This window comes from Zingiber officinale, chromosome 2B, assembly GCF_018446385.1.
Source record: "Zingiber officinale cultivar Zhangliang chromosome 2B, Zo_v1.1, whole genome shotgun sequence".
Lineage (NCBI taxonomy): Eukaryota > Viridiplantae > Streptophyta > Magnoliopsida > Zingiberales > Zingiberaceae > Zingiber > Zingiber officinale.
Window position 1 is genome coordinate 104,400,384 of NC_055989.1, and position 22,505 is coordinate 104,422,888.

A 22,505-nucleotide genomic window follows, 5' to 3' on the forward strand; every position below is an offset into this window, starting at 1 on the left:
CAACAAATATAATCCACACATATATATATCATATGACAATATAATCTACACTAATAAAATCCACATACAAAAACATATTTCATACAATCTATAGCTAACCAAATCTACAGAATATATATTCCACACATCTATATCTAAAGTCAAGTTTACATAATATTACTGAACTAGAATGTACTCCAAATAATACAAGAACGTGAAATCATAAAGAAAATCCTGTAGAAAGGCAAATACAAAATGATGAATAAATAAACAGTTTGCATATATATGTATAACGAATTTTATATAAAATGATACCTGAACAAAAATGAGCAAATGATGTAGTCAAGAGCCAATATGTAAATAGGATTGAACATGATTCCTGAAACATATAGTAATAAAACCTTTAGAAATAAACATGTTATAATATCAAAACAGGCTCACATTCTATATAATAAATAAAAAACTAAAGTGTAGTTGAACAAACCTCAAAAAAGCTAACGATCACCGTCTGATGGATCTTGAGTCTCCTGTGACTCAGAACCCTGTGATGCCTGGGTGAAAGAAGCCACGATCGCCCGCATTTGGGCCATGAGATCTTCATTACTCTTGTCACGTTCAGCTCTCTTCTTCTCCTCATCAGCTCTCACTGATTCATATCAGCCATCCTCTGATCCATTGATTTCAGTTGAGAACGCATTTCTTGATTTTCACGTCTTAAAGACTGCATCTCACTAGAAGAAGAGGAACTAGCACGACCTACTGGATTCCTCAAACGATCAAATACTACTTTGGCCTGAGAGCCAAGGCCGTAGAGGGTGAACTTTTTTGTCCTTCCACTGACAACATCATAATAAATCTCATTTAGATCGTCGGTGGATAAAGACTGTGACTCTCCACCCTCTGCTAATGGCTGAGATGCCTGAGCCACCCTTTCTGTCATTTGTTGCTGGATAAAAAACAATATAATATCTAATTTGATCTGTATTACTAAATACTAATCAAGATAGAAATGAACAAATGTATTAAAGTTAATAATCTTACATGTAGAGTTTGAGATCGAGAATCAACAAATGGCCGATCCTTCTTCTTGTGGGTTTTGAGAAAAATCTCCATACATGTAGGTTGTCGGGTAAACTCACGTTTCTACATTCAAAAAATTCGGGAAAAAATTAGTATGCTCAACAATACAAGGTTGGTAATAAATACAAAATTTTAAATTATAGTCACCAGATTCATGGTATGCTCAACAATAGATCTGGATTCTGACGTATGCTGAGCGGTTCCGGTGCTCGGGCCACCTGCTCTGTATTCCTATTTGCTTTTGCCTTTTCGGCATTAGCTTGCCACCTTTCTACAGCCTAGGTGGCCATCCATGCACTCCATATCACCTTCGAAACATACACAGGCCTAGTGCCCTTCTTTCTCATGTAATACATATGATCTCTGTAGAGTTTGACACAATAAGCATTCCATGTGGCTTTAAATTGTTCTTCTTTCCCGTCCTCCCATGTATACCTTTTCTGTAATTATAAGTTAAACATTTAGTTTAAATGATAACTATATTATAGAATGTCAAATATATTAAATTTACTTACCACAAATTCATTATAATAAAATAGCTTCATATCCTGGTCTACATGCCTCCATGTAGTACCAAACGCACTAACTTGTTCCTTGAATTTTGTAGTGATATATGTGGCAACTCTGTGCCCATCTGGAGTAAACCTGCACAAAATAATATGAAGTTATGAGAAATATATTATAACTAAAGTTATATATAAACTTGAATTAATAGTACAAAATACTTACGAGTCCTCGACAATGGTAAGGACCTTGTAGCCACGCGGTGCCACAGGCTGCTGCTCTGCCATAATGATATCTGCAAAATAACATTGCAATACATCATAATAAGGTCTAAAAACCTGATAATTTAAACACAAAACAATATGGAAACATTACTTACCGTCGAAAATAATAATGTTAATATTTAATCATCATTAACATCCGACTAATCAAAATTAACAGTTTCTATGTCCTCATTGCTAGATGAGCTTAGTTCAACTTCATCCTCACTATTGGACATCTCTCCATCATCTATCTCTTCGTAAATGTCATTAGCATCTACAAGTAATTGAGAAGTAGATTGGTGTTGTAAATCAACTGAATGTCTCTCCACTTCATCATTCTGAAATGCATCATGTTGAGCAGTGATTGTATTCGGCATCTCTATGGTCGAGCGAGACTTGATTCGACAAACAGACAACCATTCACTAGATCTTCTTCTCTTCGTAGGGTATTCAAGATAGAAAACTTGACCCACTTGTATTCCGAAAATAGAAGGCTTAAACTTGTTGAATCTTTTATTTGCATTAACCTCAACTAAATTATAATTTGGATGAATTCTAGTACCAATTCTTAGGGTCAGATCATACCATGAACATTTGAACAACACACACCTCTTTATTGGTAATGCAGGATATTCAATCTCTATGATTTCGTCAAGTCTCCCATAGTAATCAAACTCAGTGTTATTGTTGTCCATAGATCTTTTGACGCAAATACTAGAATTATAAGTTAATCTCCGTGAATCTCGTTGTGCCACGTAGAATTTAAGGCCATTAACATAGTAACCAGAATACACCTTTATTTTACGAAGGGGTCCTGATGCAATATTCATTATCCTATCATCTTACATATTTGATATTCTATGGTCTTTCACCTATAAAAATAAGTAACATATATCTTAGCACACTTCTTAATAAACATGAACTCAAAAATTTCACAAATTTTCTTACATATATTTGAAACCACAATGCAAATTCAGTCTCTAACTTTGTAGCTACCTCACTTGCACCAATTGATGGGTTTTGTAGATATAATTATTGTTCGTACAAGCTGAGAAAAAAAGTAATTATAAATTGGGATATCAAGCAAAATAATTAAATGGAGGATAAATATTTGACTTAAGAAGTTTACTTACTTTATGTATGGTTTGACCTCTTTATAATTTAAGAGTATATATGTTCTTGCAGCATGATATTCTTCCTCGGTTAACCATCTAGAAAGCGATGCACTCATTAACTTACCAAGAAACTTAAAAATAGAAAGCATCGATGGATCTATTGGCTGACAAGCATCATCATAATTTCTAGGACACCTGCGATGTCTTGTTTGCACACTATCAACAAAATAATAGGAGCAGAAAGAAGATGTTTCTTCAACTAGACAAGCATTGCATATTGACCCTTCAACTCTTGCTTTGTTACAAACATTATTTTTTAATTTCCTCAAAAACCGTTCAAATGAATACATCCATCTGTACTGCACAGGACCTGCTATTTGTGCCTCGTATGGTAAATGTACTGGTAGATGTTCCATTGAATCAAAAAAACTTGGTGAAAATATGCGCTCCAGTTTACATAATATGAGAGGAATGCCCGTTTCTAGCCGAAGCATATCATCCATCGTAACACACCTTGCTGTCAAATCTCTAAAAAATAGACTCAATTTAGTGAGTGCTTGCCAAACATTTTGAGAAAGTAAGTCATGGAAAGCTACTGGAATAAGTCTTTGCATAAATACATGACAATCATGACTTTTCATTCCAAATATCTTTAATCTATTCATATCCACGCATCGAGCCATATTTGAGGCGTAACCATATAGAAATTTGATTTCTTTCAACCAATTACATAAAGCTTGCTTGCCATCTTTGTCCAATGTATAACAAGCCTTTGAAAATCTATTAGTTATTTCATCTTGATGCAACTCTGGTCTATTGACCTGTTCTTTTAATTCATCGCATGAGTTTGCAGTGTCTTTAGTTCTTCCAGGCACATTCATCACAGTGTTAAAGATATTATCGAAGAAATTTTTCTCAATATGCATAACATCTAAATTATGTCGAATAAGTAGATACTTCCAATACGACAACTCCCAAAAAATACTCCTTTTCTTCCAACCACACTTGCACATCTTAACAATATATTTATTTATCTCATCAGAACCAGATTGAGGTACTGGTAGAAATCCATAACTATCAATTTGCTCAATGATTTGTTCACCTGAAGCATGGAGTGGAGGGGGTTTTCTGACTAAAACATTTTTTAAGAAAATTTTCTTATTTCACCTAAGAGAGTGATCAAGTAGTAAAAACTTACGGTGATTATCAAACCAAGACACCTTCCCACTGTAAGGTAATGAGAATGCATCAGAATCAGTCATGCAGTGTGGACATGCTAATTTACCAACCGTGCTCCAACCCGACAACATTGAGTATGCTAAAAAATCACTGATCATCTATATTAATGCAGCATGCAATCTAAAATTAGTTTTACTGGCAATATCATAAATCACCGACCCTACATTCCATATGTTAGAATGTATACTAAAAGCCTAGCTTTTGGTATAAACATTTTTCTAGAAATAAGAATCACATTTGTCAAATATCTACATTTATGATAAATGTAGTTGTTCAATTAATTTATATTGTAGATAACATGGTGTGTGGTGTCACACACAGAGGATCATGTTATCAGTACCTTATAAATTATAAACAGTAACTCACGACCATAATGGAAAGGAACAAACCATTGGAAGGTCGTAGTGTAATTAGGTATTAGTTTATCTTAACTATATAATTACACTAGTACACTTAGAGTGTATTGAGTAGGACCATTAGAGGTCGTTTCTTTTATACTGACTTTATAAAGAAACAAAGACCTCAGTTATTATGGAAGTGTGTGCTCTTAATCCTAATATAATAACAAGCACGTATGCTTGATATTTATTTCTTTAATTTATCAATGGGTGAGATTTAGTTCGATGAATCTGTAACGACCACCCTTCTTACTACTACTACACTCTAAGGATGACCGTTACTTGACTACTAACTCTACTTAACCGGTGTGATTAAAAATCACATGGAAACCCTACCGAAAAATTTCGGCAGAATCTCCCCTGTACCGGTGACCATAATCACAGGCGGCTGGAACATATATTTTCACAACCACGCAGTTTAATAAATTAAATCATGCAGGTAATGAAAAGCGGAAACACAACTTCTTACTACAAAATTTTCTTATCAACTTAATAAGAAATTAAACTAAACAAATTCTTAAACTAAGTGAGTTCTTTAGCTAAGTCCATAGGATCTCCATAGTCCACACATCACACACCGTCACAGCATCTCCTTGTCGCCTTTAGCTTTTCCTTTATCTGCAGTAGGAGGAAAATAGTATCTATAAGCTAAAAGCTTAGTGAGTGCTATCCTACTCACAAAAACTCGATATGCATGTATATAAATAAAACATGCTAAAACTGAATGCTAACATGTAAAGCTACTCATGCTCATAAATCAATAAAGGAATCATACTAACTGAAATACTAAACATGTACAACTAATCATGCTCATAAATAGCGAGGAAACTAACTGAAAAGCTAACATGTAAAACTAATCATGCTCATAAATAGCAAAGGAATCATGCTAACTGAAATACTAAACATGTATAGCTAATCATGCTTATAAATAGCGAGGAAACTAACTGAAAAGCTAACATGTAAAACTAATCATAGAACTATCATGTGTATCAATAAGAAACTGAATTGATACCTAAGCTAAACTAATTAATGCTAAACTGAGTCTAACTTGTATTCACATAACTAATTTGTGAAATTTTGAAAACTATTTACATAATAGATTAAAATAGTAATCATGCTGCTGATGGGCCCGGCAACTGTACTTGCTGTGCGCGCATCCCTAACTAAACCCGGGATTGCAAGTTCCGAATCTAGTAGGGTTTACCCAACCCAATGAATATCTAATCCAGTACAGTGCCACTGCTGAAAATAAAATACTGATTTCATAGCTAATTTTCTTATCTTGCTTTAACTAGGTTATCTGAACCCAGAACTAGGTTATCTGAACCTAGAGGCGACTGTGGGAGCCCACCCATTGGACCGTAGTCCCATATAAGCTTAAGCAAGACTAAATAAGTTATTTTAAATGCTTCTACTGCATTTACTGAGCTATTTGGATGCTTACTGTAGCATCCTACTGAGCTAAGCATTCTATCGAACACTTGGTGTGCACTAGAACACACCCTACGTACTGGAAATTTGTATACAAAGCTTAACATAAATCTGCATGCAAAGCTTAACAAAAATCTGCATATTAAGCTTATCAAAATCTGCATACTGAGTTTATCTAAAATCTGCATACTATGCTTATAAAAACCTGCCCATGAAATTCTAATATCAAGGAAACTAGAAATAAAGGAATCAATGCTGCACATACTCATTCTTTATCATGCTTACTAAATAACGAAGAGGCTGAATTTGCAATGCTATTAAACAGGGCTGATCATATGACAATTTATTCTAATCAACAAGAAATCTATGAGCTAAATGCAAACTAAAAATCTGCTCATGCTTCATTAGTTGTGCACGCCTACTGCTACACAAAGAAAACTAGATGTTTGATACAAAAATCTGGATTTGCTTAACACTTGGCTGTTCTTTTTCATTGCAGCAAGGAGAAAGAAAGAACAAAATCTAAAACTGCAATTAAACTAAAGGCGAAACTGAAATGCTAAATCAAGGAATCTGGAACACATGTAGAATAGCACTAAAAGCTAAACTAAAACTGAAGGCTTAATGCTAGGGCTGGAAAATCTAACAACATGCTAGAATAAAGAGAGATTATAATCTGCTGAACTGAAAATAAGAAACTTGAAAACTGAAGCTAAAAAAAAGACTAATCTCCAACTAAAAGTTAGAGTTCGGATGGATGTAAACCTAAGCACAACTGAAAATTTAAAAGGAACAATTTGCCAACTGATGCTAGGATTCGGATCAAGAAGAAGGATCAAAGTTCATTCACTTGCATAGCACTAACGGAAAGGAACAGAACCGAATCAAGAAGGAACAAAATCCAAAAATCTCCACAACCTAAAATCCGAAAACCATGAAGATAAATCAAGCTCGGAACAACTCCTACTGCAGGTGAGTAGCAACTCACCATGATTCTTGAATTCAAACCGAAGGAGAAAACCTCTAGGGTTCGCGGAGAAACTTTAAATTTCAACCCTTCCTCGTGCCCACGAGCTCTCTTCGACGAAGAGACCTCGAATCTGTGAAGAATCGACGGAGAGAAGTGCTCATCGGCCGCCGGAGACGAAGCCCTAGCTTCGTTTTCCTTCGCTCGGGCAGAATCGGCGCCGACGCCGTTCGTGAGGGAGAAGAGGAATTTTGAGAAAAACTTAATTTCTCTCTTAACTTATCCCTTTTTATAACCTAGGGTTATTTCTGTTATCAATTATACCTTAAATATTTGTCGCTGCCTATTTAATTAGCAACGATCGCTATCCCAGTTGGTCCGTTGGGCTTTGCTTGAAGTCATAGGTTTGGGCTTCGATTCTTGGCCACGCCCCTTTTTCTCCGATTTATTTTAAACATTCCATCTACTGCATATATACAATTCGCTCCATATAAGTTTAACAAAACGAGCGTAGCTCGGCTGGTCGGCTGCGTCCGGTTAAAACCTTGTTCGGGTCCGAGCTCTTGGCTTCAAAACCCGGCTTCAACATATATATTTTTGTCGAAACTTACTTCGCTTAGTAAAAATACCAAACGACCTCCAAAAATTCCATAAAAATACTCTAAAAATTTCTAAAAATCTCTAGAATATTTCTATAGCATTTCTAGATTTTAATAAGGTCTTTTAGAACTCTAAATAGGGAAAATTGGGTCGTTACAATTCTCCCTCCCTTATAAAAAGTTCGTCCTCGAACTTAGAATAACTCTGGACATATTTCTGTCTCATGCTGTCTCCACGCTCCCCTAGTAACTTTCTCGTGCTTCTGGTTCTACCAGATGACTTTTACTAATGACACTTCTCTGTTTCTTAGTATCTTGTCTGCTCTGTCCACTATCTGTGTCTGCTCTCATAGCTAAGATCCTCTTGGATCTACACTGTCTGAGGCTGAATCACTTGGCTAAGGTCGTGAATACACTTCTTTAGTATGGAGACATGAAACACATTGTGTATTGCTGACATATCTTGAGGTAAGTCTAGCTTGTAAGCTACCTTCCCAATTCTCTCTGTGATCGGGGTAGGGTCCTACGTATCGAGGACTTAACTTGCCCTTTTTCTCTTGGGTTCTCCGATGTACTCGAACTGTGCTTCTGCTTCAGGTTGGAATACGATCATGTCTAGCACTATCAGATCACAAAAGAGTTCTCTGTCTGCTATCATGACTGGCACTGTTCTGAGCCAGTGCGTGGATGTCATAATTTCTCCCGAAGGTAGGGTCGTCAAAAACTGCCTACTGAGTACCTCTAGAGGTATTGCTAACTTATCGGCGAACGCCCTGGCTATATAAGAATGGGTTGCCCCAATCGAATAAGATAGTTGTACTTTGCTATAAAATACTAATCTGAACTGTAACAACTGTCGAGGCATTCGCTACATCTTCGCTGATCAGTGAGTAGATCCTCGCGTTGGTCGTAGCTGAGGGGGCTCCTAGTCTGCCCTGGCTGATATGTGGACCATCTAAAGCTGCCTGCATCTGGTGGAGCTGTGCTGGCTGACCTCCGTACTGAATCGGCTGTGGTGCAGGAAAACTGGTCTTGTTCGGGTATTGCTTGGTCATATGCCCTTCCTGTCCGCATTCAAAGCATCCTCGTGTACCCTTGCGACAAACTCCTGGATGGAATTTCCCACAAGTGGCACACTTGGGATAGCTGGGCTGTTTGCTAGCTGGCCCTTTTGGGTAACTCCCTGATTTGCGCTTGTTGCTGGAGTTCCCTTTCCCGTTAGAGCTATGTGAGCGGTGGCCCTGCTGTTTCTGGGCACCTGAGCCTCCTTGTCCCTTGGACTCTGAGAAGGCTTGCTTCTGTTGCTTGATGTTGTTCTGGTAGTGCTCGGTGATCAGAGCACTACTCACTAGTTCCTCCGTGGTTTGTGGCCTATGAATGCCACCAGCCACGTTCATAGCTATTTCCCTCGCGTTTGAGCATCAACCGACTCGTTCTTTCTCCGTCTTGACTAGTTACGACATGACGACTGTTGAATTTCTTCACGGCTTCCCAACTGATAGCTTGACGAAATTCCATGAACTCGTCGTAGTGGCGATTCGTGACTCGCATATGGAAGAACTCCTCGAAGAATTCTCCTCGCGCCCATGTCATCTAGCTCCTTGGGCGCCGCTCGATTCTCTCCCACCGTATGCGGTGTAAGGGCGTACTTCACCTTTTCTGTCGCCGCGGTCAGAAGCTCCATCGTCCTCTCCAGTGTTTTGAACCACGCTGAGCATCCCATGGTTCACGGTGCTGGGAAGTTCTCGGGCTTGATTCTCCGCCTTGGATCGGATAAGCTTCTCTTACGGTTTCTACTAGTACTATTGGTGGATGGAACCTCTATAACTCTTGGGGTCTATGTTTGGTTAGAGATGACGGTGGGAGTATTCTGATTAGCCTTTAAGGTGGCTACCTCGTGTTCTGTTATACTAGTTCCGCTATAATCGAGCCACTAATCTTTGTAAGGTCCGGGAGGCACCGCCTCGTCTGGGCTCGATGGGCGGTGCCCTTCAGGGCGTCCTCATACCATTTTCTAAATGGGTAGAGAACATGCATAACTAATACTATCATGTTATAGGTAACTACTACTATCATGTCAAATGCTATCAAATATTAACATGCTTTAGTTATCTATAAACATGAAAGCAGAAAACATAGATAAGAGAAGAGGTATTCTTACTTGGAAGACGGCAAGCCTAAATTATGTGTGATGTAAGGACCCACCTTTCGATACTACTAACCACCCTTCTTACTACTACTACACTCTAAGGATGACCGTTACTTGACTACTAACTCTACTTAACCGGTGTGATTAAAATCACATGGAAACCCTACCGAAAAATTTCGACCATATCCATAAATACATACAGAATATACTCAGCCACAGGCGGCTGGAACATATATTTTCACAACCACGCAGTTTAATAAATCAAATCATGCAGGTAATGAAAAGCGGAAACACAACTTCTTACTACAAAATTTTCTTATCAACTTAATAAGAAATTAAACTAAACAAATTCTTAAACTAAGTGAGTTCTTTAGCTAAGTCCATAGGATCTCCATAGTCCACACATCACACACCGTCACAGCATCTCCTTGTCGCCTTCTTCCTTATACTTTAGCTTTTCCTTTATCTGCAGTAGGAGGAAAATAGTATCTATAAGCTAAAAGCTTAGTGAGTGCTATCCTACTCACAAAAACTCGATATGCATGTATATAAATAAAACATGCTAAAACTGAATGCTAACATGTAAAGCTACTCATGCTCATAAATCAATAAAGGAATCATACTAACTGAAATACTAAACATGTACAACTAATCATGCTCATAAATAGCGAGGAAACTAACTGAAAAGCTAACATGTAAAACTAATCATGCTCATAAATAGCAAAGGAATCATGCTAACTGAAATACTAAACATGTATAGCTAATCATGCTTATAAATAACGAGGAAACTAACTGAAAAGCTAACATGTAAAACTAATCATAGAACTATCATGTGTATCAATAAGAAACTGAATTGATACCTAAGCTAAACTAATTAATGCTAAACTGAGTCTAACTTGTATTCACATAACTAATTTGTGAAATTTTGAAAACTATTTACATAATAGATTAAAATAGTAATCATGCTGCTGATGGGCCCGGCAACTGTACTTGCTGTGCGCGCATCCCTAACTAAACCCGGGATTGCAAGTTCTAAGGACGACTGTGGGAGCCCAACCCAATGGATATCTAATCCAGTACAGTGCCTTTGCTGAAAATAAAATATTGATTTCATAGCTAATTTTCTTATCTTGCTTTAACTAGGTTATCTGAACCTGAACTAGGTTATCTGAACCTAGAGGCGGCCCACCCATTGGACCGTAGTCCCATATAAGCAAGCAAGACTAAATAAGTTATTTTAAATGCTTCTACTGCATTTACTGAGCTATTTGGATGCTTACTGTAGCATCCTACTGAGCTAAGCATTCTATCGAACACTTGGTGTGCACTAGAACACACCCTACGTACTGGAAATTTGTATACAAAGCTTAACATAAATCTGCATGCAAAGCTTAACAAAAATCTGCATATTAAGCTTATCAAAATCTGCATACTAAGTTTATCTAAAATCTGCATACTATGCTTATAAAAACCTGCCCATGAAATTCTAATATCAAGGAAACTAGAAATAAAGGAATCAATGCTGCACATACTCATTCTTTATCATGCTTACTAAATAACGAAGAGGCTGAATTTGCAATGCTATTAAACAGGGCTGATCATATGACAATTTATTCTAATCAACAAGAAATCTATGAGCTAAATGCAAACTAAAAATCTGCTCATGCTTCATTAGTTGTGCACGCCTACTGCTACACAAAGAAAACTAGATGTTTGATACAAAAATCTGGATTTGCTTAACACTTGGCTGTTCTTTTTCATTGCAGCAAGGAGAAAGAAAGAACAAAATCTAAAACTGCAATTAAACTAAAGGCGAAACTGAAATGCTAAATCAAGGAATCTGGAACACATGTAGAATAGCACTAAAAGCTAAACTAAAACTGAAGGCTTAATGCTAGGGCTGGAAAATCTAACAACATGCTAGAATAAAGAGAGATTATAATCTGCTGAACTGAAAATAAGAAACTTGAAAACTGAAGCTAAAAAAAAGACTAATCTCCAACTAAAAGTTAGAGTTCGGATGGATGTAAACCTAAGCACAACTGAAAATTTAAAAGGAACAATTTGCCAACTGATGCTAGGATTCGGATCAAGAAGAAGGATCAAAGTTCATTCACTTGCATAGCACTAACGGAAAGGAACAGAACCGAATCAAGAAGGAACAAAATCCAAAAATCTCCACAACCTAAAATCCGAAAACCATGAAGATAAATCAAGCTCGGAACAACTCCTACTGCAGGTGAGTAGCAACTCACCATGATTCTTGAATTCAAACCGAAGGAGAAAACCTCTAGGGTTCGCGGAGAAACTTTAAATTTCAACCCTTCCTCGTGCCCACGAGCTCTCTTCGACGAAGAGACCTCGAATCTGTGAAGAATCGACGGAGAGAAGTGCTCATCGGCCGCCGGAGACGAAGCCCTAGCTTCGTTTTCCTTCGCTCGGGCAGAATCGGCGCCGACGCCGTTCGTGAGGGAGAAGAGGAATTTTGAGAAAAACTTAATTTCTCTCCTAACTTATCCCTTTTTATAACCTAGGGTTATTTCTGTTATCAACTATACCTTAAATATTTGTCGCTGCCTATTTAATTAGCAACGATCGCTATCCCAGTTGGTCCGTTGGGCTTTGCTTGAAGTCATAGGTTTGGGCTTCGATTCTTGGCCACGCCCCTTTTTCTCCGATTTATTTTAAACATTCCATCTACTGCATATATACAATTCGCTCCATATAAGTTTAACAAAACGAGCGTAGCTCGGCTGGTCGGCTGCGTCCGGTTAAAACCTTGTTCGGGTCCGAGCTCTTGGCTTCAAAACCCGGCTTCAACATATATATTTTTGTCGAAACTTACTTCGCTTAGTAAAAATACCAAACGACCTCCAAAAATTCCATAAAAATACTCTAAAAATTTCTAAAAATCTCTAGAATATTTCTATAGCATTTCTAGATTTTAATAAGGTCTTTTAGAACTCTAAATAGGGAAAATTGGGTCGTTACAGAATCAATAAACCCGATAAGTTGGGAAATGGTATCACTTATAGTGTGTGTTGTTGATTATAGAAGGAAACTGTGTCCTAGAGATACTAGGTTGATAATGTCCTCAAGAGGAGCTCATAAAGATTGTCATGTTAAACCCTGCAGGTGGACTTAGTCCGGCATGATAATAAGGTTGAGTGGTACTACTCTTGAACTTAGATATTAATTAAATGAGTTGTCAGTAACTCACTTAATTAGTGGACATTCGATATCTTAAACACAGGGAGTCTAACACACTCATGATAAGAAGGAGCCCAAAAATGTAATTTGGGATTGGTGCGGTAGTTCAATGATAGTTCTCTAGTGGAATGAATTATCATTGATAAAATTAAGTTGTGTGTTCGGGGCAAACACGGGATGCTTAATTTTATCGGGAGACCAAAACCAATTCCTCCTCTCGGTCCCTATCGTAGCCTCTTATTTATAGAATACTATACCCACCTATACCCACCTTCATACCCATGTTATAGGGGCCGGCCAAGCTAGCTTGTGGTTCATGGGTGGCCGACCCTAGCTTGAACCCAAGCTTAGGTGGCCGGCCCTATTTAATTTAAAAGGAATTTTAATTTTAAAATTTTCTTATGTGAAAGATATAATTTATTGAAGAGATTAAAAATTAAATTATCTCTTTTATAAGTCTCTACAAAAGATTAAAGAAAGAGATTAAATCTCTTTCCTTATTTGTAGATTGGAAAGGATATTTTATTTCTCTTCTTTATAAATTATTCACATGTTGAAAAATTAAAATTATAGAAATTTCTTTTTATAAACCAATCATAAAAGGGATAAAAATTATTGGAGAAATTTTTTATAAAATTTCTGGAGACAAATTAGGAAGTTTTAATTAATTAAAACTCTCCTTGTTTTGTTTTTTAAAGTGGCCGGCCATTGTTTTTAAAAGAAGAAAAATTGTTTTAATTAAAATAATTTTTCTTTACATGGCAAAAGAATTAAGGAAATTTTTTAATTAAATTTCCTTATTTGCCGAGACCAAGGATTATAAAAGAGGGGGTAGAGGTGCCTTCAAGGGAACAACTCTATTCTTTTTCTTCCTCTCTTTTCTTCCTAGGTGTGGCCGGCCCTTCCCTTTCTCTCTTCTCCTCTTGTTGGCCGAAACCTATCTTCTTGGTGGAGCTTTTGCTTGTGGCCGGATCAAGGAAGGAGAAGAAGGAGAGAAAGCAAGTCTCATCTCTAGCATCCCTTGGAGCATTGGTGGTGGCCGAAATTATTCATCCTTGAAGAAAATTATTGTGGCCGGCCATCCTCTTCCTTTCTTCCTCTTTTGTGGTGGCCGAAACTTATCTCTTGCTTGGAGTTCTTGTGGTGGCCGGATACTACTTGGAGAAGAAGAAGAAGAAGGAGAGAAAGCTTGTATCCCTTGGAGTTTGGTTGGTGTTTTGTTCTTCGTCCTTGGTGAAGCTTCTTTGTGATTGGCCGAACCTAGCTAGGAGAAGAAGAAGGTGCTTGGTGGTTTCTCATCTCGGAAGATCGTTGCCCACACAACGTCCGAGGTTAGAAGAGGAATACGGTAGAAGATCAAGAGGTTTTTCTACAAGGTATAACTAGTAATTTTTCTTTCCGCATCATACTAGTTATTTATGGAAATAATACCAAATACAAGAGGCTTACGATTCTAGAATTTCGAATATGTTTTTCGATGTTGTGTTCTTTTGTTTTTTTTTCCTTGTGATTTGATTGTTCTTTTCGGTTAACCTAAAGTTATTTTAGGAAATTAAATATTAGCTTTCTATAAAAGGTTTTGTCTAGTCGGTGGTGGTTGCTCCCATATCCAAGAAGGCCGTGTGCCTCGCCACGTCAGTACTGGGAACCAATTATGGAAATTAATATTTAATGGAATTAATAACTTAAGGTGATTTGGGTCGAACGTGTTAAGTTCCGCAGGAGATCCAAGTCAAAACCTAAAAGAACAAATAGATTAAGTTTTGGATCAAACGTGTTAAGTTCTGCAGGCGATCCAAAATTTAATTTAAAAGAACACATGGTAGCTAGGAAAAGGTTCAGACCTTTGTACAAAATTTTTGTACAGTGGAACCTCTAGGTTTTCCGAGTAGCAACCAACACCATAATCCATTTAACTCTGCAATCAGAGGTTGTAAGAAAACATTTATCTTCTCTTTGGAATTGGTTGGACCAGGAATAAGTACTGTAAGGAACAGAAATTCATCTTTCATATACATCCATGACGGTAAATTGTACGGTGTCAATATAACTGGCCAAGATGAATATTGTTGCCCTGACTGTCTAAATGGTTGAAATCCATCTGCAGATAGTCTCAATCTCACATTACGTGGTTTCATTGCAAAAGAAGGAAATACAACATCTAGATGTTTCCATGCAGGTGAATCAGAAGGATGACACATTATACCTCCATCGTGCTCATGCTCATGATGCCATGTCATATGGCAAGCTGTAGCAGTAGATGCATACAAACATTGAAGTCTAACAGTTAACGGAAAATAATACATCACTTTCCAAGCAATTTTTTTCTTCTTCTGCCCTAGTATGCGAGTACCATTCTTATAACGAGGGTGTGTACAGATTTTGCATTCATGTAGATTATTGTCTTCATTCCAAAATATCATGCAGTTATTTATACAACAATCAATCTTCTCCATAGGCAAACCTAAACCTCTGATCAATTTTTTTGTATTGTAAAAACTATCCGTCATTATATTATCAGAAGGAAGCAATTCTGACATCAACTGACAAATGTCATTGTAACATTTTTCTGAAAAATGATGTTCTGCTTTCATATTTAATAACCTTGCAGTAGTTGATAATTGAGAATGACCAGAGGGAATGTCTTTTCACACTTCTCTTTCACTAGCCTTTAACATTTCATATAGTTGCTAATATTCAGGTGTTGGTGTTTCATCTATATTGGAATAATCAACTGCAGCATTCATTGCATCATGACCATTGATTGCATTGCAATATCAATATTAGTTGATGCTTCAGGAGCGGTAACAATTGTCCTAGATGACGAACCACCAGAAGGTCCAATTAGTTCATATAAATTGACTCTCCGTGACAGTACCAATTATTGTAGTAATTTGACACAAAACCATTTCTACATATATGCATTTTTACAGTATCCTCATCACGGAAAGCTCTATTTTGACATTTTTTATGATTGCATGGACACCGTAACTCAGCATCATTCATACAGTCAGGGTGACTTTTAGCTAAGTTCACAAACTGTTCAACTTCAGCAATAAAATCATCTCTGATAAATTCTTTTTCTAATCGATTGTACATCCAAGCTTTGTTCATAGACATTTTCACCTAAAACTAATATATTAAGAACTAGAAATTAACATAGATTAACATATACTAACAGAAAACAAACAAACAAACAAACTATATTATGTTATAGATTAACATACTAACATAACATATTTCTAAATTGAAGTATGTTAAATGACATATAGTATAATTTAGTAAATTTTACCTAAAGATGTGTAGGTCAACCAGAGAAGAGCAGCAAATGCTACATGTTCACAAAATAAAAATAATTTAGCTAAAAAATTATGACAAAAATAAATGACAAGTTGCTCGCGGCAACAAGCACAACCTACCGACGGGCGACACAGCTGAATCAGGCCCACGACGGACGGGCATAGCCACTACCAGCCAACTGCCGGCAGGGACAGCCGCAGGCCGACGGCAACTGCCGTCGGCGGGTGCAGAAGCACGCCGCCGGCCGTTGGCGGGCGCAGAAGCCCGCCGACGGCCGCCGCTTGTCGGCGCAGGCTGGCCGACGGCAACTGACAGGAAAACAAAAAAAAATCGAGAAAGGAAAACTCACCTGCGATAGGGATCGGAGAGAAGGAAGGAAGTCGGCCGCGCGCGTGAGGAAATGAGCAAAGGGCTAAGGCTTGATTAGGGATCGTTACCGACGGAATATAATTCCGTCTGTAAATCATAATGTTGCAGATGGAATATTACATTCCGTCGGTAAAATTCTTGATTCACCGACGGAAATATTTATTCTGTCGGTAACACTTGGGTGTGCCGACGGAATGAATGATTCCGTCAGCAATATTATGATTTACCAACGGAATTAAATTTCCGTCGGTAAACCCGTCGGTAAACCCGTCGATAATACTGTCTTTTTTTTTTGTAGTGTCGGGCGCTCATTGGGTAAGAGTATATCTATCTTCCTCTTCTGTAAAGACTAACTAAAGGTTTTTTTTATGTGCATCTCATGTAGGACCCAATTTAGCTATAGGGGAGATAAATATTGCTCGTTGAATTTTAATTTATTTTTGTTTTGAAATCAAAAAAAGATAAGCAACAGAAAAACTAAAAGCAAGATGAATCGAGCGATTACTTCGATTCATAGTTTAACGATTACTATTTCTAGACTCATGATTTCTTGGACTATTTTTAAATGAGTAAATCACTAATATTCCTCTCCGCAAAAGCTTTCGAAGGAGGAAAGCATACAAAAGATGAAGATGATTATAATAAACTATTATCCCTTTTAATGTAAATTCAAGTAAATGAAAATTACGACAACTTAAGATTAAGCTTCCTAGATGGTACATGATCGTGGCAGAGGCCATGAGTAGGTTGTGTATCACATACTGCATCGTATTATCCTTAGGCTTTTCATCTCCAATTTGTGCTTCAAAGCCAAGATCTTCGTGTCCTAATACTAAAATGTACAAAGAGCAGTTATCGAACTAAAAAGATAAAAATATATAAAAAATGCAAACAGATAACCTGAATAATGCTTGTGAAATACCACAAATACAGATCGAAAATATATACATGATTTACGCACATGAACTTCATTCATAAGATGATTGTGTGAGTTTGTTCTTGCCATGCTGCTTGCTATTTTTTGGTCAGTACGAATCATTTCCTCTGATTAATGTTTCACCATAGTCCTCTTGGTATTAACTATTTGTTAGCAATTCGAGCTGCAAAAATCGTTTTTTGCATTACGGAAACCCCGAAACTAGCTACAGATTCGTGCGAAGATAAATAAAAATTGTATATGTACATGTTTGTCTACACTAGATCTACCTTAGATCTACATGAAAAATAAGTATATCCCTGTAGCGATGCCCTTCGCTTATCCCGATCGTCCAAACGGTTATCGGATCTCGTAGAGTGTCAAGTGTACACTTCTCTACACGTATCCACACGGACAAAAGGTGGAGAAAAATCACTTAGAGTGTGATAGCACCCTTGAGAGGTTTCGGCAATGGAGGAGAGGGAGAATAGAGAAGAGAGGAAGAAGAAGAAGGGAGAATCAATGAACACACAATTGCACTTACACCATCATCTAATGTGGCCGACCACTTATTGGCATTTTAAACCTCCATGTAATACCAAGAGTCATGACTCTTGGTCTCCCTCATGAGATGACACACATTAATGTAGCCTTGATGATGTGGAACATCATCATTGGCCGGCCCAAGACAAGTCACAATGAGGTGGCATTTGGTCAAGTCAAACTTGACATTTCATCTTCCCTCTCAAGTCAAGTCAAACTTGACCTCTTATCTCCCATGGTTGATCAAATCAAACCATTGACTCAAATCAATTTAATTTAATGAATCTCTATTCATTGGTTTAAATTGACTCAATGAATCATAATCTAAATTAGACTCATTCGACACATGAATCAAATTGAGTTCAACTCAATTAGTCTAATTTGGATTACTCTTAATCCAACTTAGTTCATTACATGAACCTAATCCTCTTGGTCCATCATATGAACCTAATCTGTAACGCCCGAAAATTCTCGAAACTGCATTATAAATATTCTATGATTTTTCTGGAATTTTTAGATATTTTTTCGGAATTTTCCGAGTAGCGGAAGCAGCAAAAAATAATTAGAACCGCAAAATAGCTTAGGCGAGAATCGAACCCGGAACCCCTCGGATCCGATAACTTTTAGTTAGCCTTAGTAACCGGTGAACCCAGCAAGGCCGTGCTGAAAGAAAGAGGAATCAATTATATTTATATTAGAGTTGGGTTCAATTATCCACTTAATATAAATAGAAGAGTTAGGTTGGGTTTGGTTTATTTTAGAATTTGGTTCGGCAAACTCCTCCCCTCCAAACCCTCACGCCGAACACCCTTCTTCTCTCCTTCTCTCGGCGCCAACCACAAGGAAGACCTAGGGATCTCTCCCTAGGGCCCCAAGGACATCTTCCGGCGATAACTCCGGCACGAGGATGCTCTCCTTTGCGAGGGGAACGCTTAGACACGAGAAGATCGTTGAGAAGTCGTTTCCACCGGAATTCTAGCTAATAGAATTGTAAGGAAATTAGCGTACGAGGTAAGAAACCCCTCACCTGCAGTATAAGTAGCTCCGTTTGGGTTTTCTACACATTAGTTTAGCTATATGCAGATTTTATCGACGCATAGCGTGAAATTGACCCTCCTCGCAGGTTTAGGGATTTAGTGAGCACTTCTAGATGGGCCAGACACGTAATCCCTCTTCAGTAGGGGTTTCTAGACATTGTCGGGTGCCTAGAAGTGGTCTCCCTAATAGAGAGGAGAGTTGGGGCACACTAAGTGTTCGATAAAATAGCTAGTTAAGTAAAAAAATGCAAATTAGGCATTTTAACAACTCAGTTGAATGCATTAGAAGCATCTAAATCAGTAAATCAGTTTATTCTAGCTTATATGGGACTACGGTCCAATGGGTGGGCTCCCACAGTCGCCTCTGGGTTCAGACAACCTAGCTCTAGGTTCAGATAACCTAGAAACAGCAATTTAGAACAGTTTAGCTATACTCAGTATTTTACTTTTCAGTTGGCACTGCACCGGATTAGATATCCATTGGGTTGGCTATATTCAGATAACCTAGTAAACACTAGTTAGGGATGCGCGCACAGTAAGTACAGTTGCCGGGCCCAACAGCACATGATTATTATTTTGATCTACTATGCTATTAGTTTTCAAAACTCATAAAATCAGTTATGTTAGTTGAGTTTGATTTCAGCATCAGGTTAGCTTCAGTTAGCTTAGTTCTCTATTATTGTTCTATGTGATTAGCTTGCTATGCCATGTTTCAGCTTACATGTTCAGTTATTTCAGTTTATGCTTACAACCATAGTATGCCATGCCAGTACATGTTTTCAAATAGCATTCTTTAAAAGCATGTTTGCATCGTTGCATGTTTTAGTGAGGTAATTGGTTTCTTACTAAGCTTTAAGCTTACAGATTCTACTTTCCTTATACTGCAGATAAAGGTAAAGGGAAAATGGACTAGCAGAGGAAGCTGGAGTTCAATGCAAGGATGGTGTGTGTGGCAGGAACTTGGAATAAAAGATCCTTAGGGGATCTATCAAGCTTAAACAATTGAACCTTTAGTATTTCTATTTTTACGCACTTTTAATTGTTAAATGCTACGAACTAGTAGACCATGCTTATATCCAGTTTAGAATGCTAGCTTTATGTCATTAGAATATATTCTAGGGATTGTATAAGTGAAATGTGAGATTTTGGCACGAACAAGTGCTGAAATCAGGGGTTCTGATTTGAAATCAGAACCCAAATCGGTCTACAGACCGATCAGAGTGTGGGTTGTGCCCCTGGATCGGTCAGCTGACCGATCCATGCGCGAACAGAGAGAGCAGACCGATCAGTGAGCCACTGGATCGGTCTACCGACCGATCAGTGTGCTCCTGGATCGGTCGGTAGACCGATCCAGCCGCATACAGAAGCGAGAAAGCATATGGATCGGTCTGCCGATCGATCCAGAGGGTTTTTCCGTGCCAGTATCAAGCTGGTGTTGGAGCAATCTAGTGACCCTAGGTTTTGATGTTTGGGCAAAGGTTTAAGTTAGGTTTATTGTTGTATTTGATATGCAGTGTGAGTGTGCAGGATACAGGTACAACAAGGAAGTCCAAGTGTGATCTTGGCAAAGGAGGAAAGTCCAAGGATGAGTCTTGGCGGTGTAAGTCCAAGCATGTAGTCTTGGCAACGTAAGTCCAAGTGTAACTTGGCAATGGATGAAGTCTCGGAGGCGCGACCTCTTGGCAAAGGAAGACCCGACAACAATGACAAGGCCGATGGAAGCTCCAGAAGGCAAGACGTGAAGGATGGGGAGGCATCCGAGGGACGCAAGGCTGATGGAGGAGGCTAGAAGGCTAGGTCTAGGTTGGTCGGGCAGGGACGAGTGCTGAGAGATTGTACTCGGAGTAAAATATAAGAATTAGGGTTTACTGTAGCAGTACTGTAGCGCTACTGTAGCAGTCGACTGCATGTTTTAGCAGTCGACTGGTGCAGTCGACTGGGGCAGTCGACTGGCAGCGAACAGAATGTGTGAAATCGAGCCGTTGGGGTGTAACGGTCGAATTTCCACAGAGGGCAGTCGACTGGTAGGCGGGGTTTTCAACCCGCGGGCTATAAAACCAAAGCTTGGGAGCTTGGTTTGAGTTGACGAAATTAGACTTGGTTAAGGTCTAATTAGTAGTCTACAAGTGCTCAAGAGTTTTCCTTGTGTCCAAGAGGTCTTGGTGAGTTTGTGGTGAGGTTTCTCCACCCACAAGGAGTTTGAGCTAGCCGGAGGTCTTCCGGGGAGTAATCCACCGACGGATAGGGATCGTCCACCTTACGGACACGCCGTGGAGTAGGAGCTTTATCTCCGAACCACGTAAATGATCGTGTAGCTTGGTTTGCATTCTTTCTTGTCTTGTATTTTGTTTAGCTTGTTTATTTTTGTATTATTCCGCTGCGCAAGCTAACAACGTAGGAAGCGAACGATTTGGGTGAGCCGCTATTCACCCCCTCTAGCGGACGTCAAGGTCCCAACAATTGGTATCAGAGCGAGATCGCTCTTCTACGGACTAACCGCCAAGAGAGCAAGAAGCTAGAGGAAGAAGAAGATGGAGTCCGAAGGACCGCTCGGATGGGATATCCAATTCCACCTCCATACGACAAAGAAGACTTCAATTATTGGAGGAAGCGGTAGGAGACATGGTTCCAAATGGATTGGAACAAATGGGTAGTCTTGAGTGACCCATTAGAAGCTCCAACGGACAAGAAGGGTAAACGCCTCCGACCTCGGCAACGAGAGCAATCGGAGGCAGACAAGGAGGTAACGAAAATTTTGAATAATTTACTACCTTCTAATATTTTGTTGAGTGTAGGTGAAACCACAAATGCAAGTGATCTTTGGAAAAAGATCATTGCCTATCATGAAGACCCTATAAAAATCCAAGAAGTGGAAGAGCCCAAGGAAAATGGCTCATTGGTCCAAGAAGAGAAGGACAAATCCGATGTTGACAAGAGGTCAACATTCGAGGAGGAAAAGGAAGAGGAGGAAGAGAAAGAGAAGGAAGAGGTGGAAGAGGAGAGATCTTCCACATCCTCAAGAGATGAAGAAGTGGAAGAGTCCACATCTTCAAGTGAAGAGGAAGAAGAGAAATCCGAGGAAGAGGAGATCTTGGAAGTTCAACCCTCTAGTTCAACTACCAAGAAGAGCACAAAGGACCACATCAAATGTTTTGAGTGTGGTAAGATGGGGCACTACAAGAGTAGGTGTCCTTCGCTCAAGAAGGTAAACCCTAAACTCACTAAAGTTAATTTAGAAACTAATATGAGTTGTAGGAAGAAGAAGAAGGAGAAGAAGCACATTAGGTGCTTTACATGTGGTGAGTGGGGTCACTACCACACAAAGTGCCCAAGGAGAGGAGAGCTCAAGAAATTGGCGCACTTGAAGAAGTGGGAGAAGAAGGGAGCTTCCAAGGTAAAAACCAAG

The 22,505-nt window shown here is 38.6% G+C and overlaps 1 long non-coding RNA gene across 3 annotated transcripts; it reads right to left on the reverse strand.

Annotated features, from left to right (window-relative positions):
* Positions 1–19: 19 nt before the first annotated feature.
* LOC122046624 lies at positions 20–10,190 on the reverse strand. 3 transcript variants are annotated; one of them, XR_006130328.1, is made up of 8 exons: positions 10,138–10,190; positions 1,789–1,858; positions 1,575–1,704; positions 1,207–1,499; positions 1,021–1,122; positions 464–925; positions 295–358; positions 20–213 (listed from the first exon to the last, which is right to left on the reverse strand). It is a non-coding gene; the product is annotated as an uncharacterized LOC122046624 (long non-coding RNA). The 3 variants fall into 3 exon arrangements; XR_006130329.1 differs by lacking the exon at positions 10,138–10,190 and adding an exon at positions 1,943–3,532; XR_006130327.1 differs by lacking the exon at positions 10,138–10,190 and having other exon boundaries at positions 1,789–3,532.
* Positions 10,191–22,505: the final 12,315 nt, after the last annotated feature.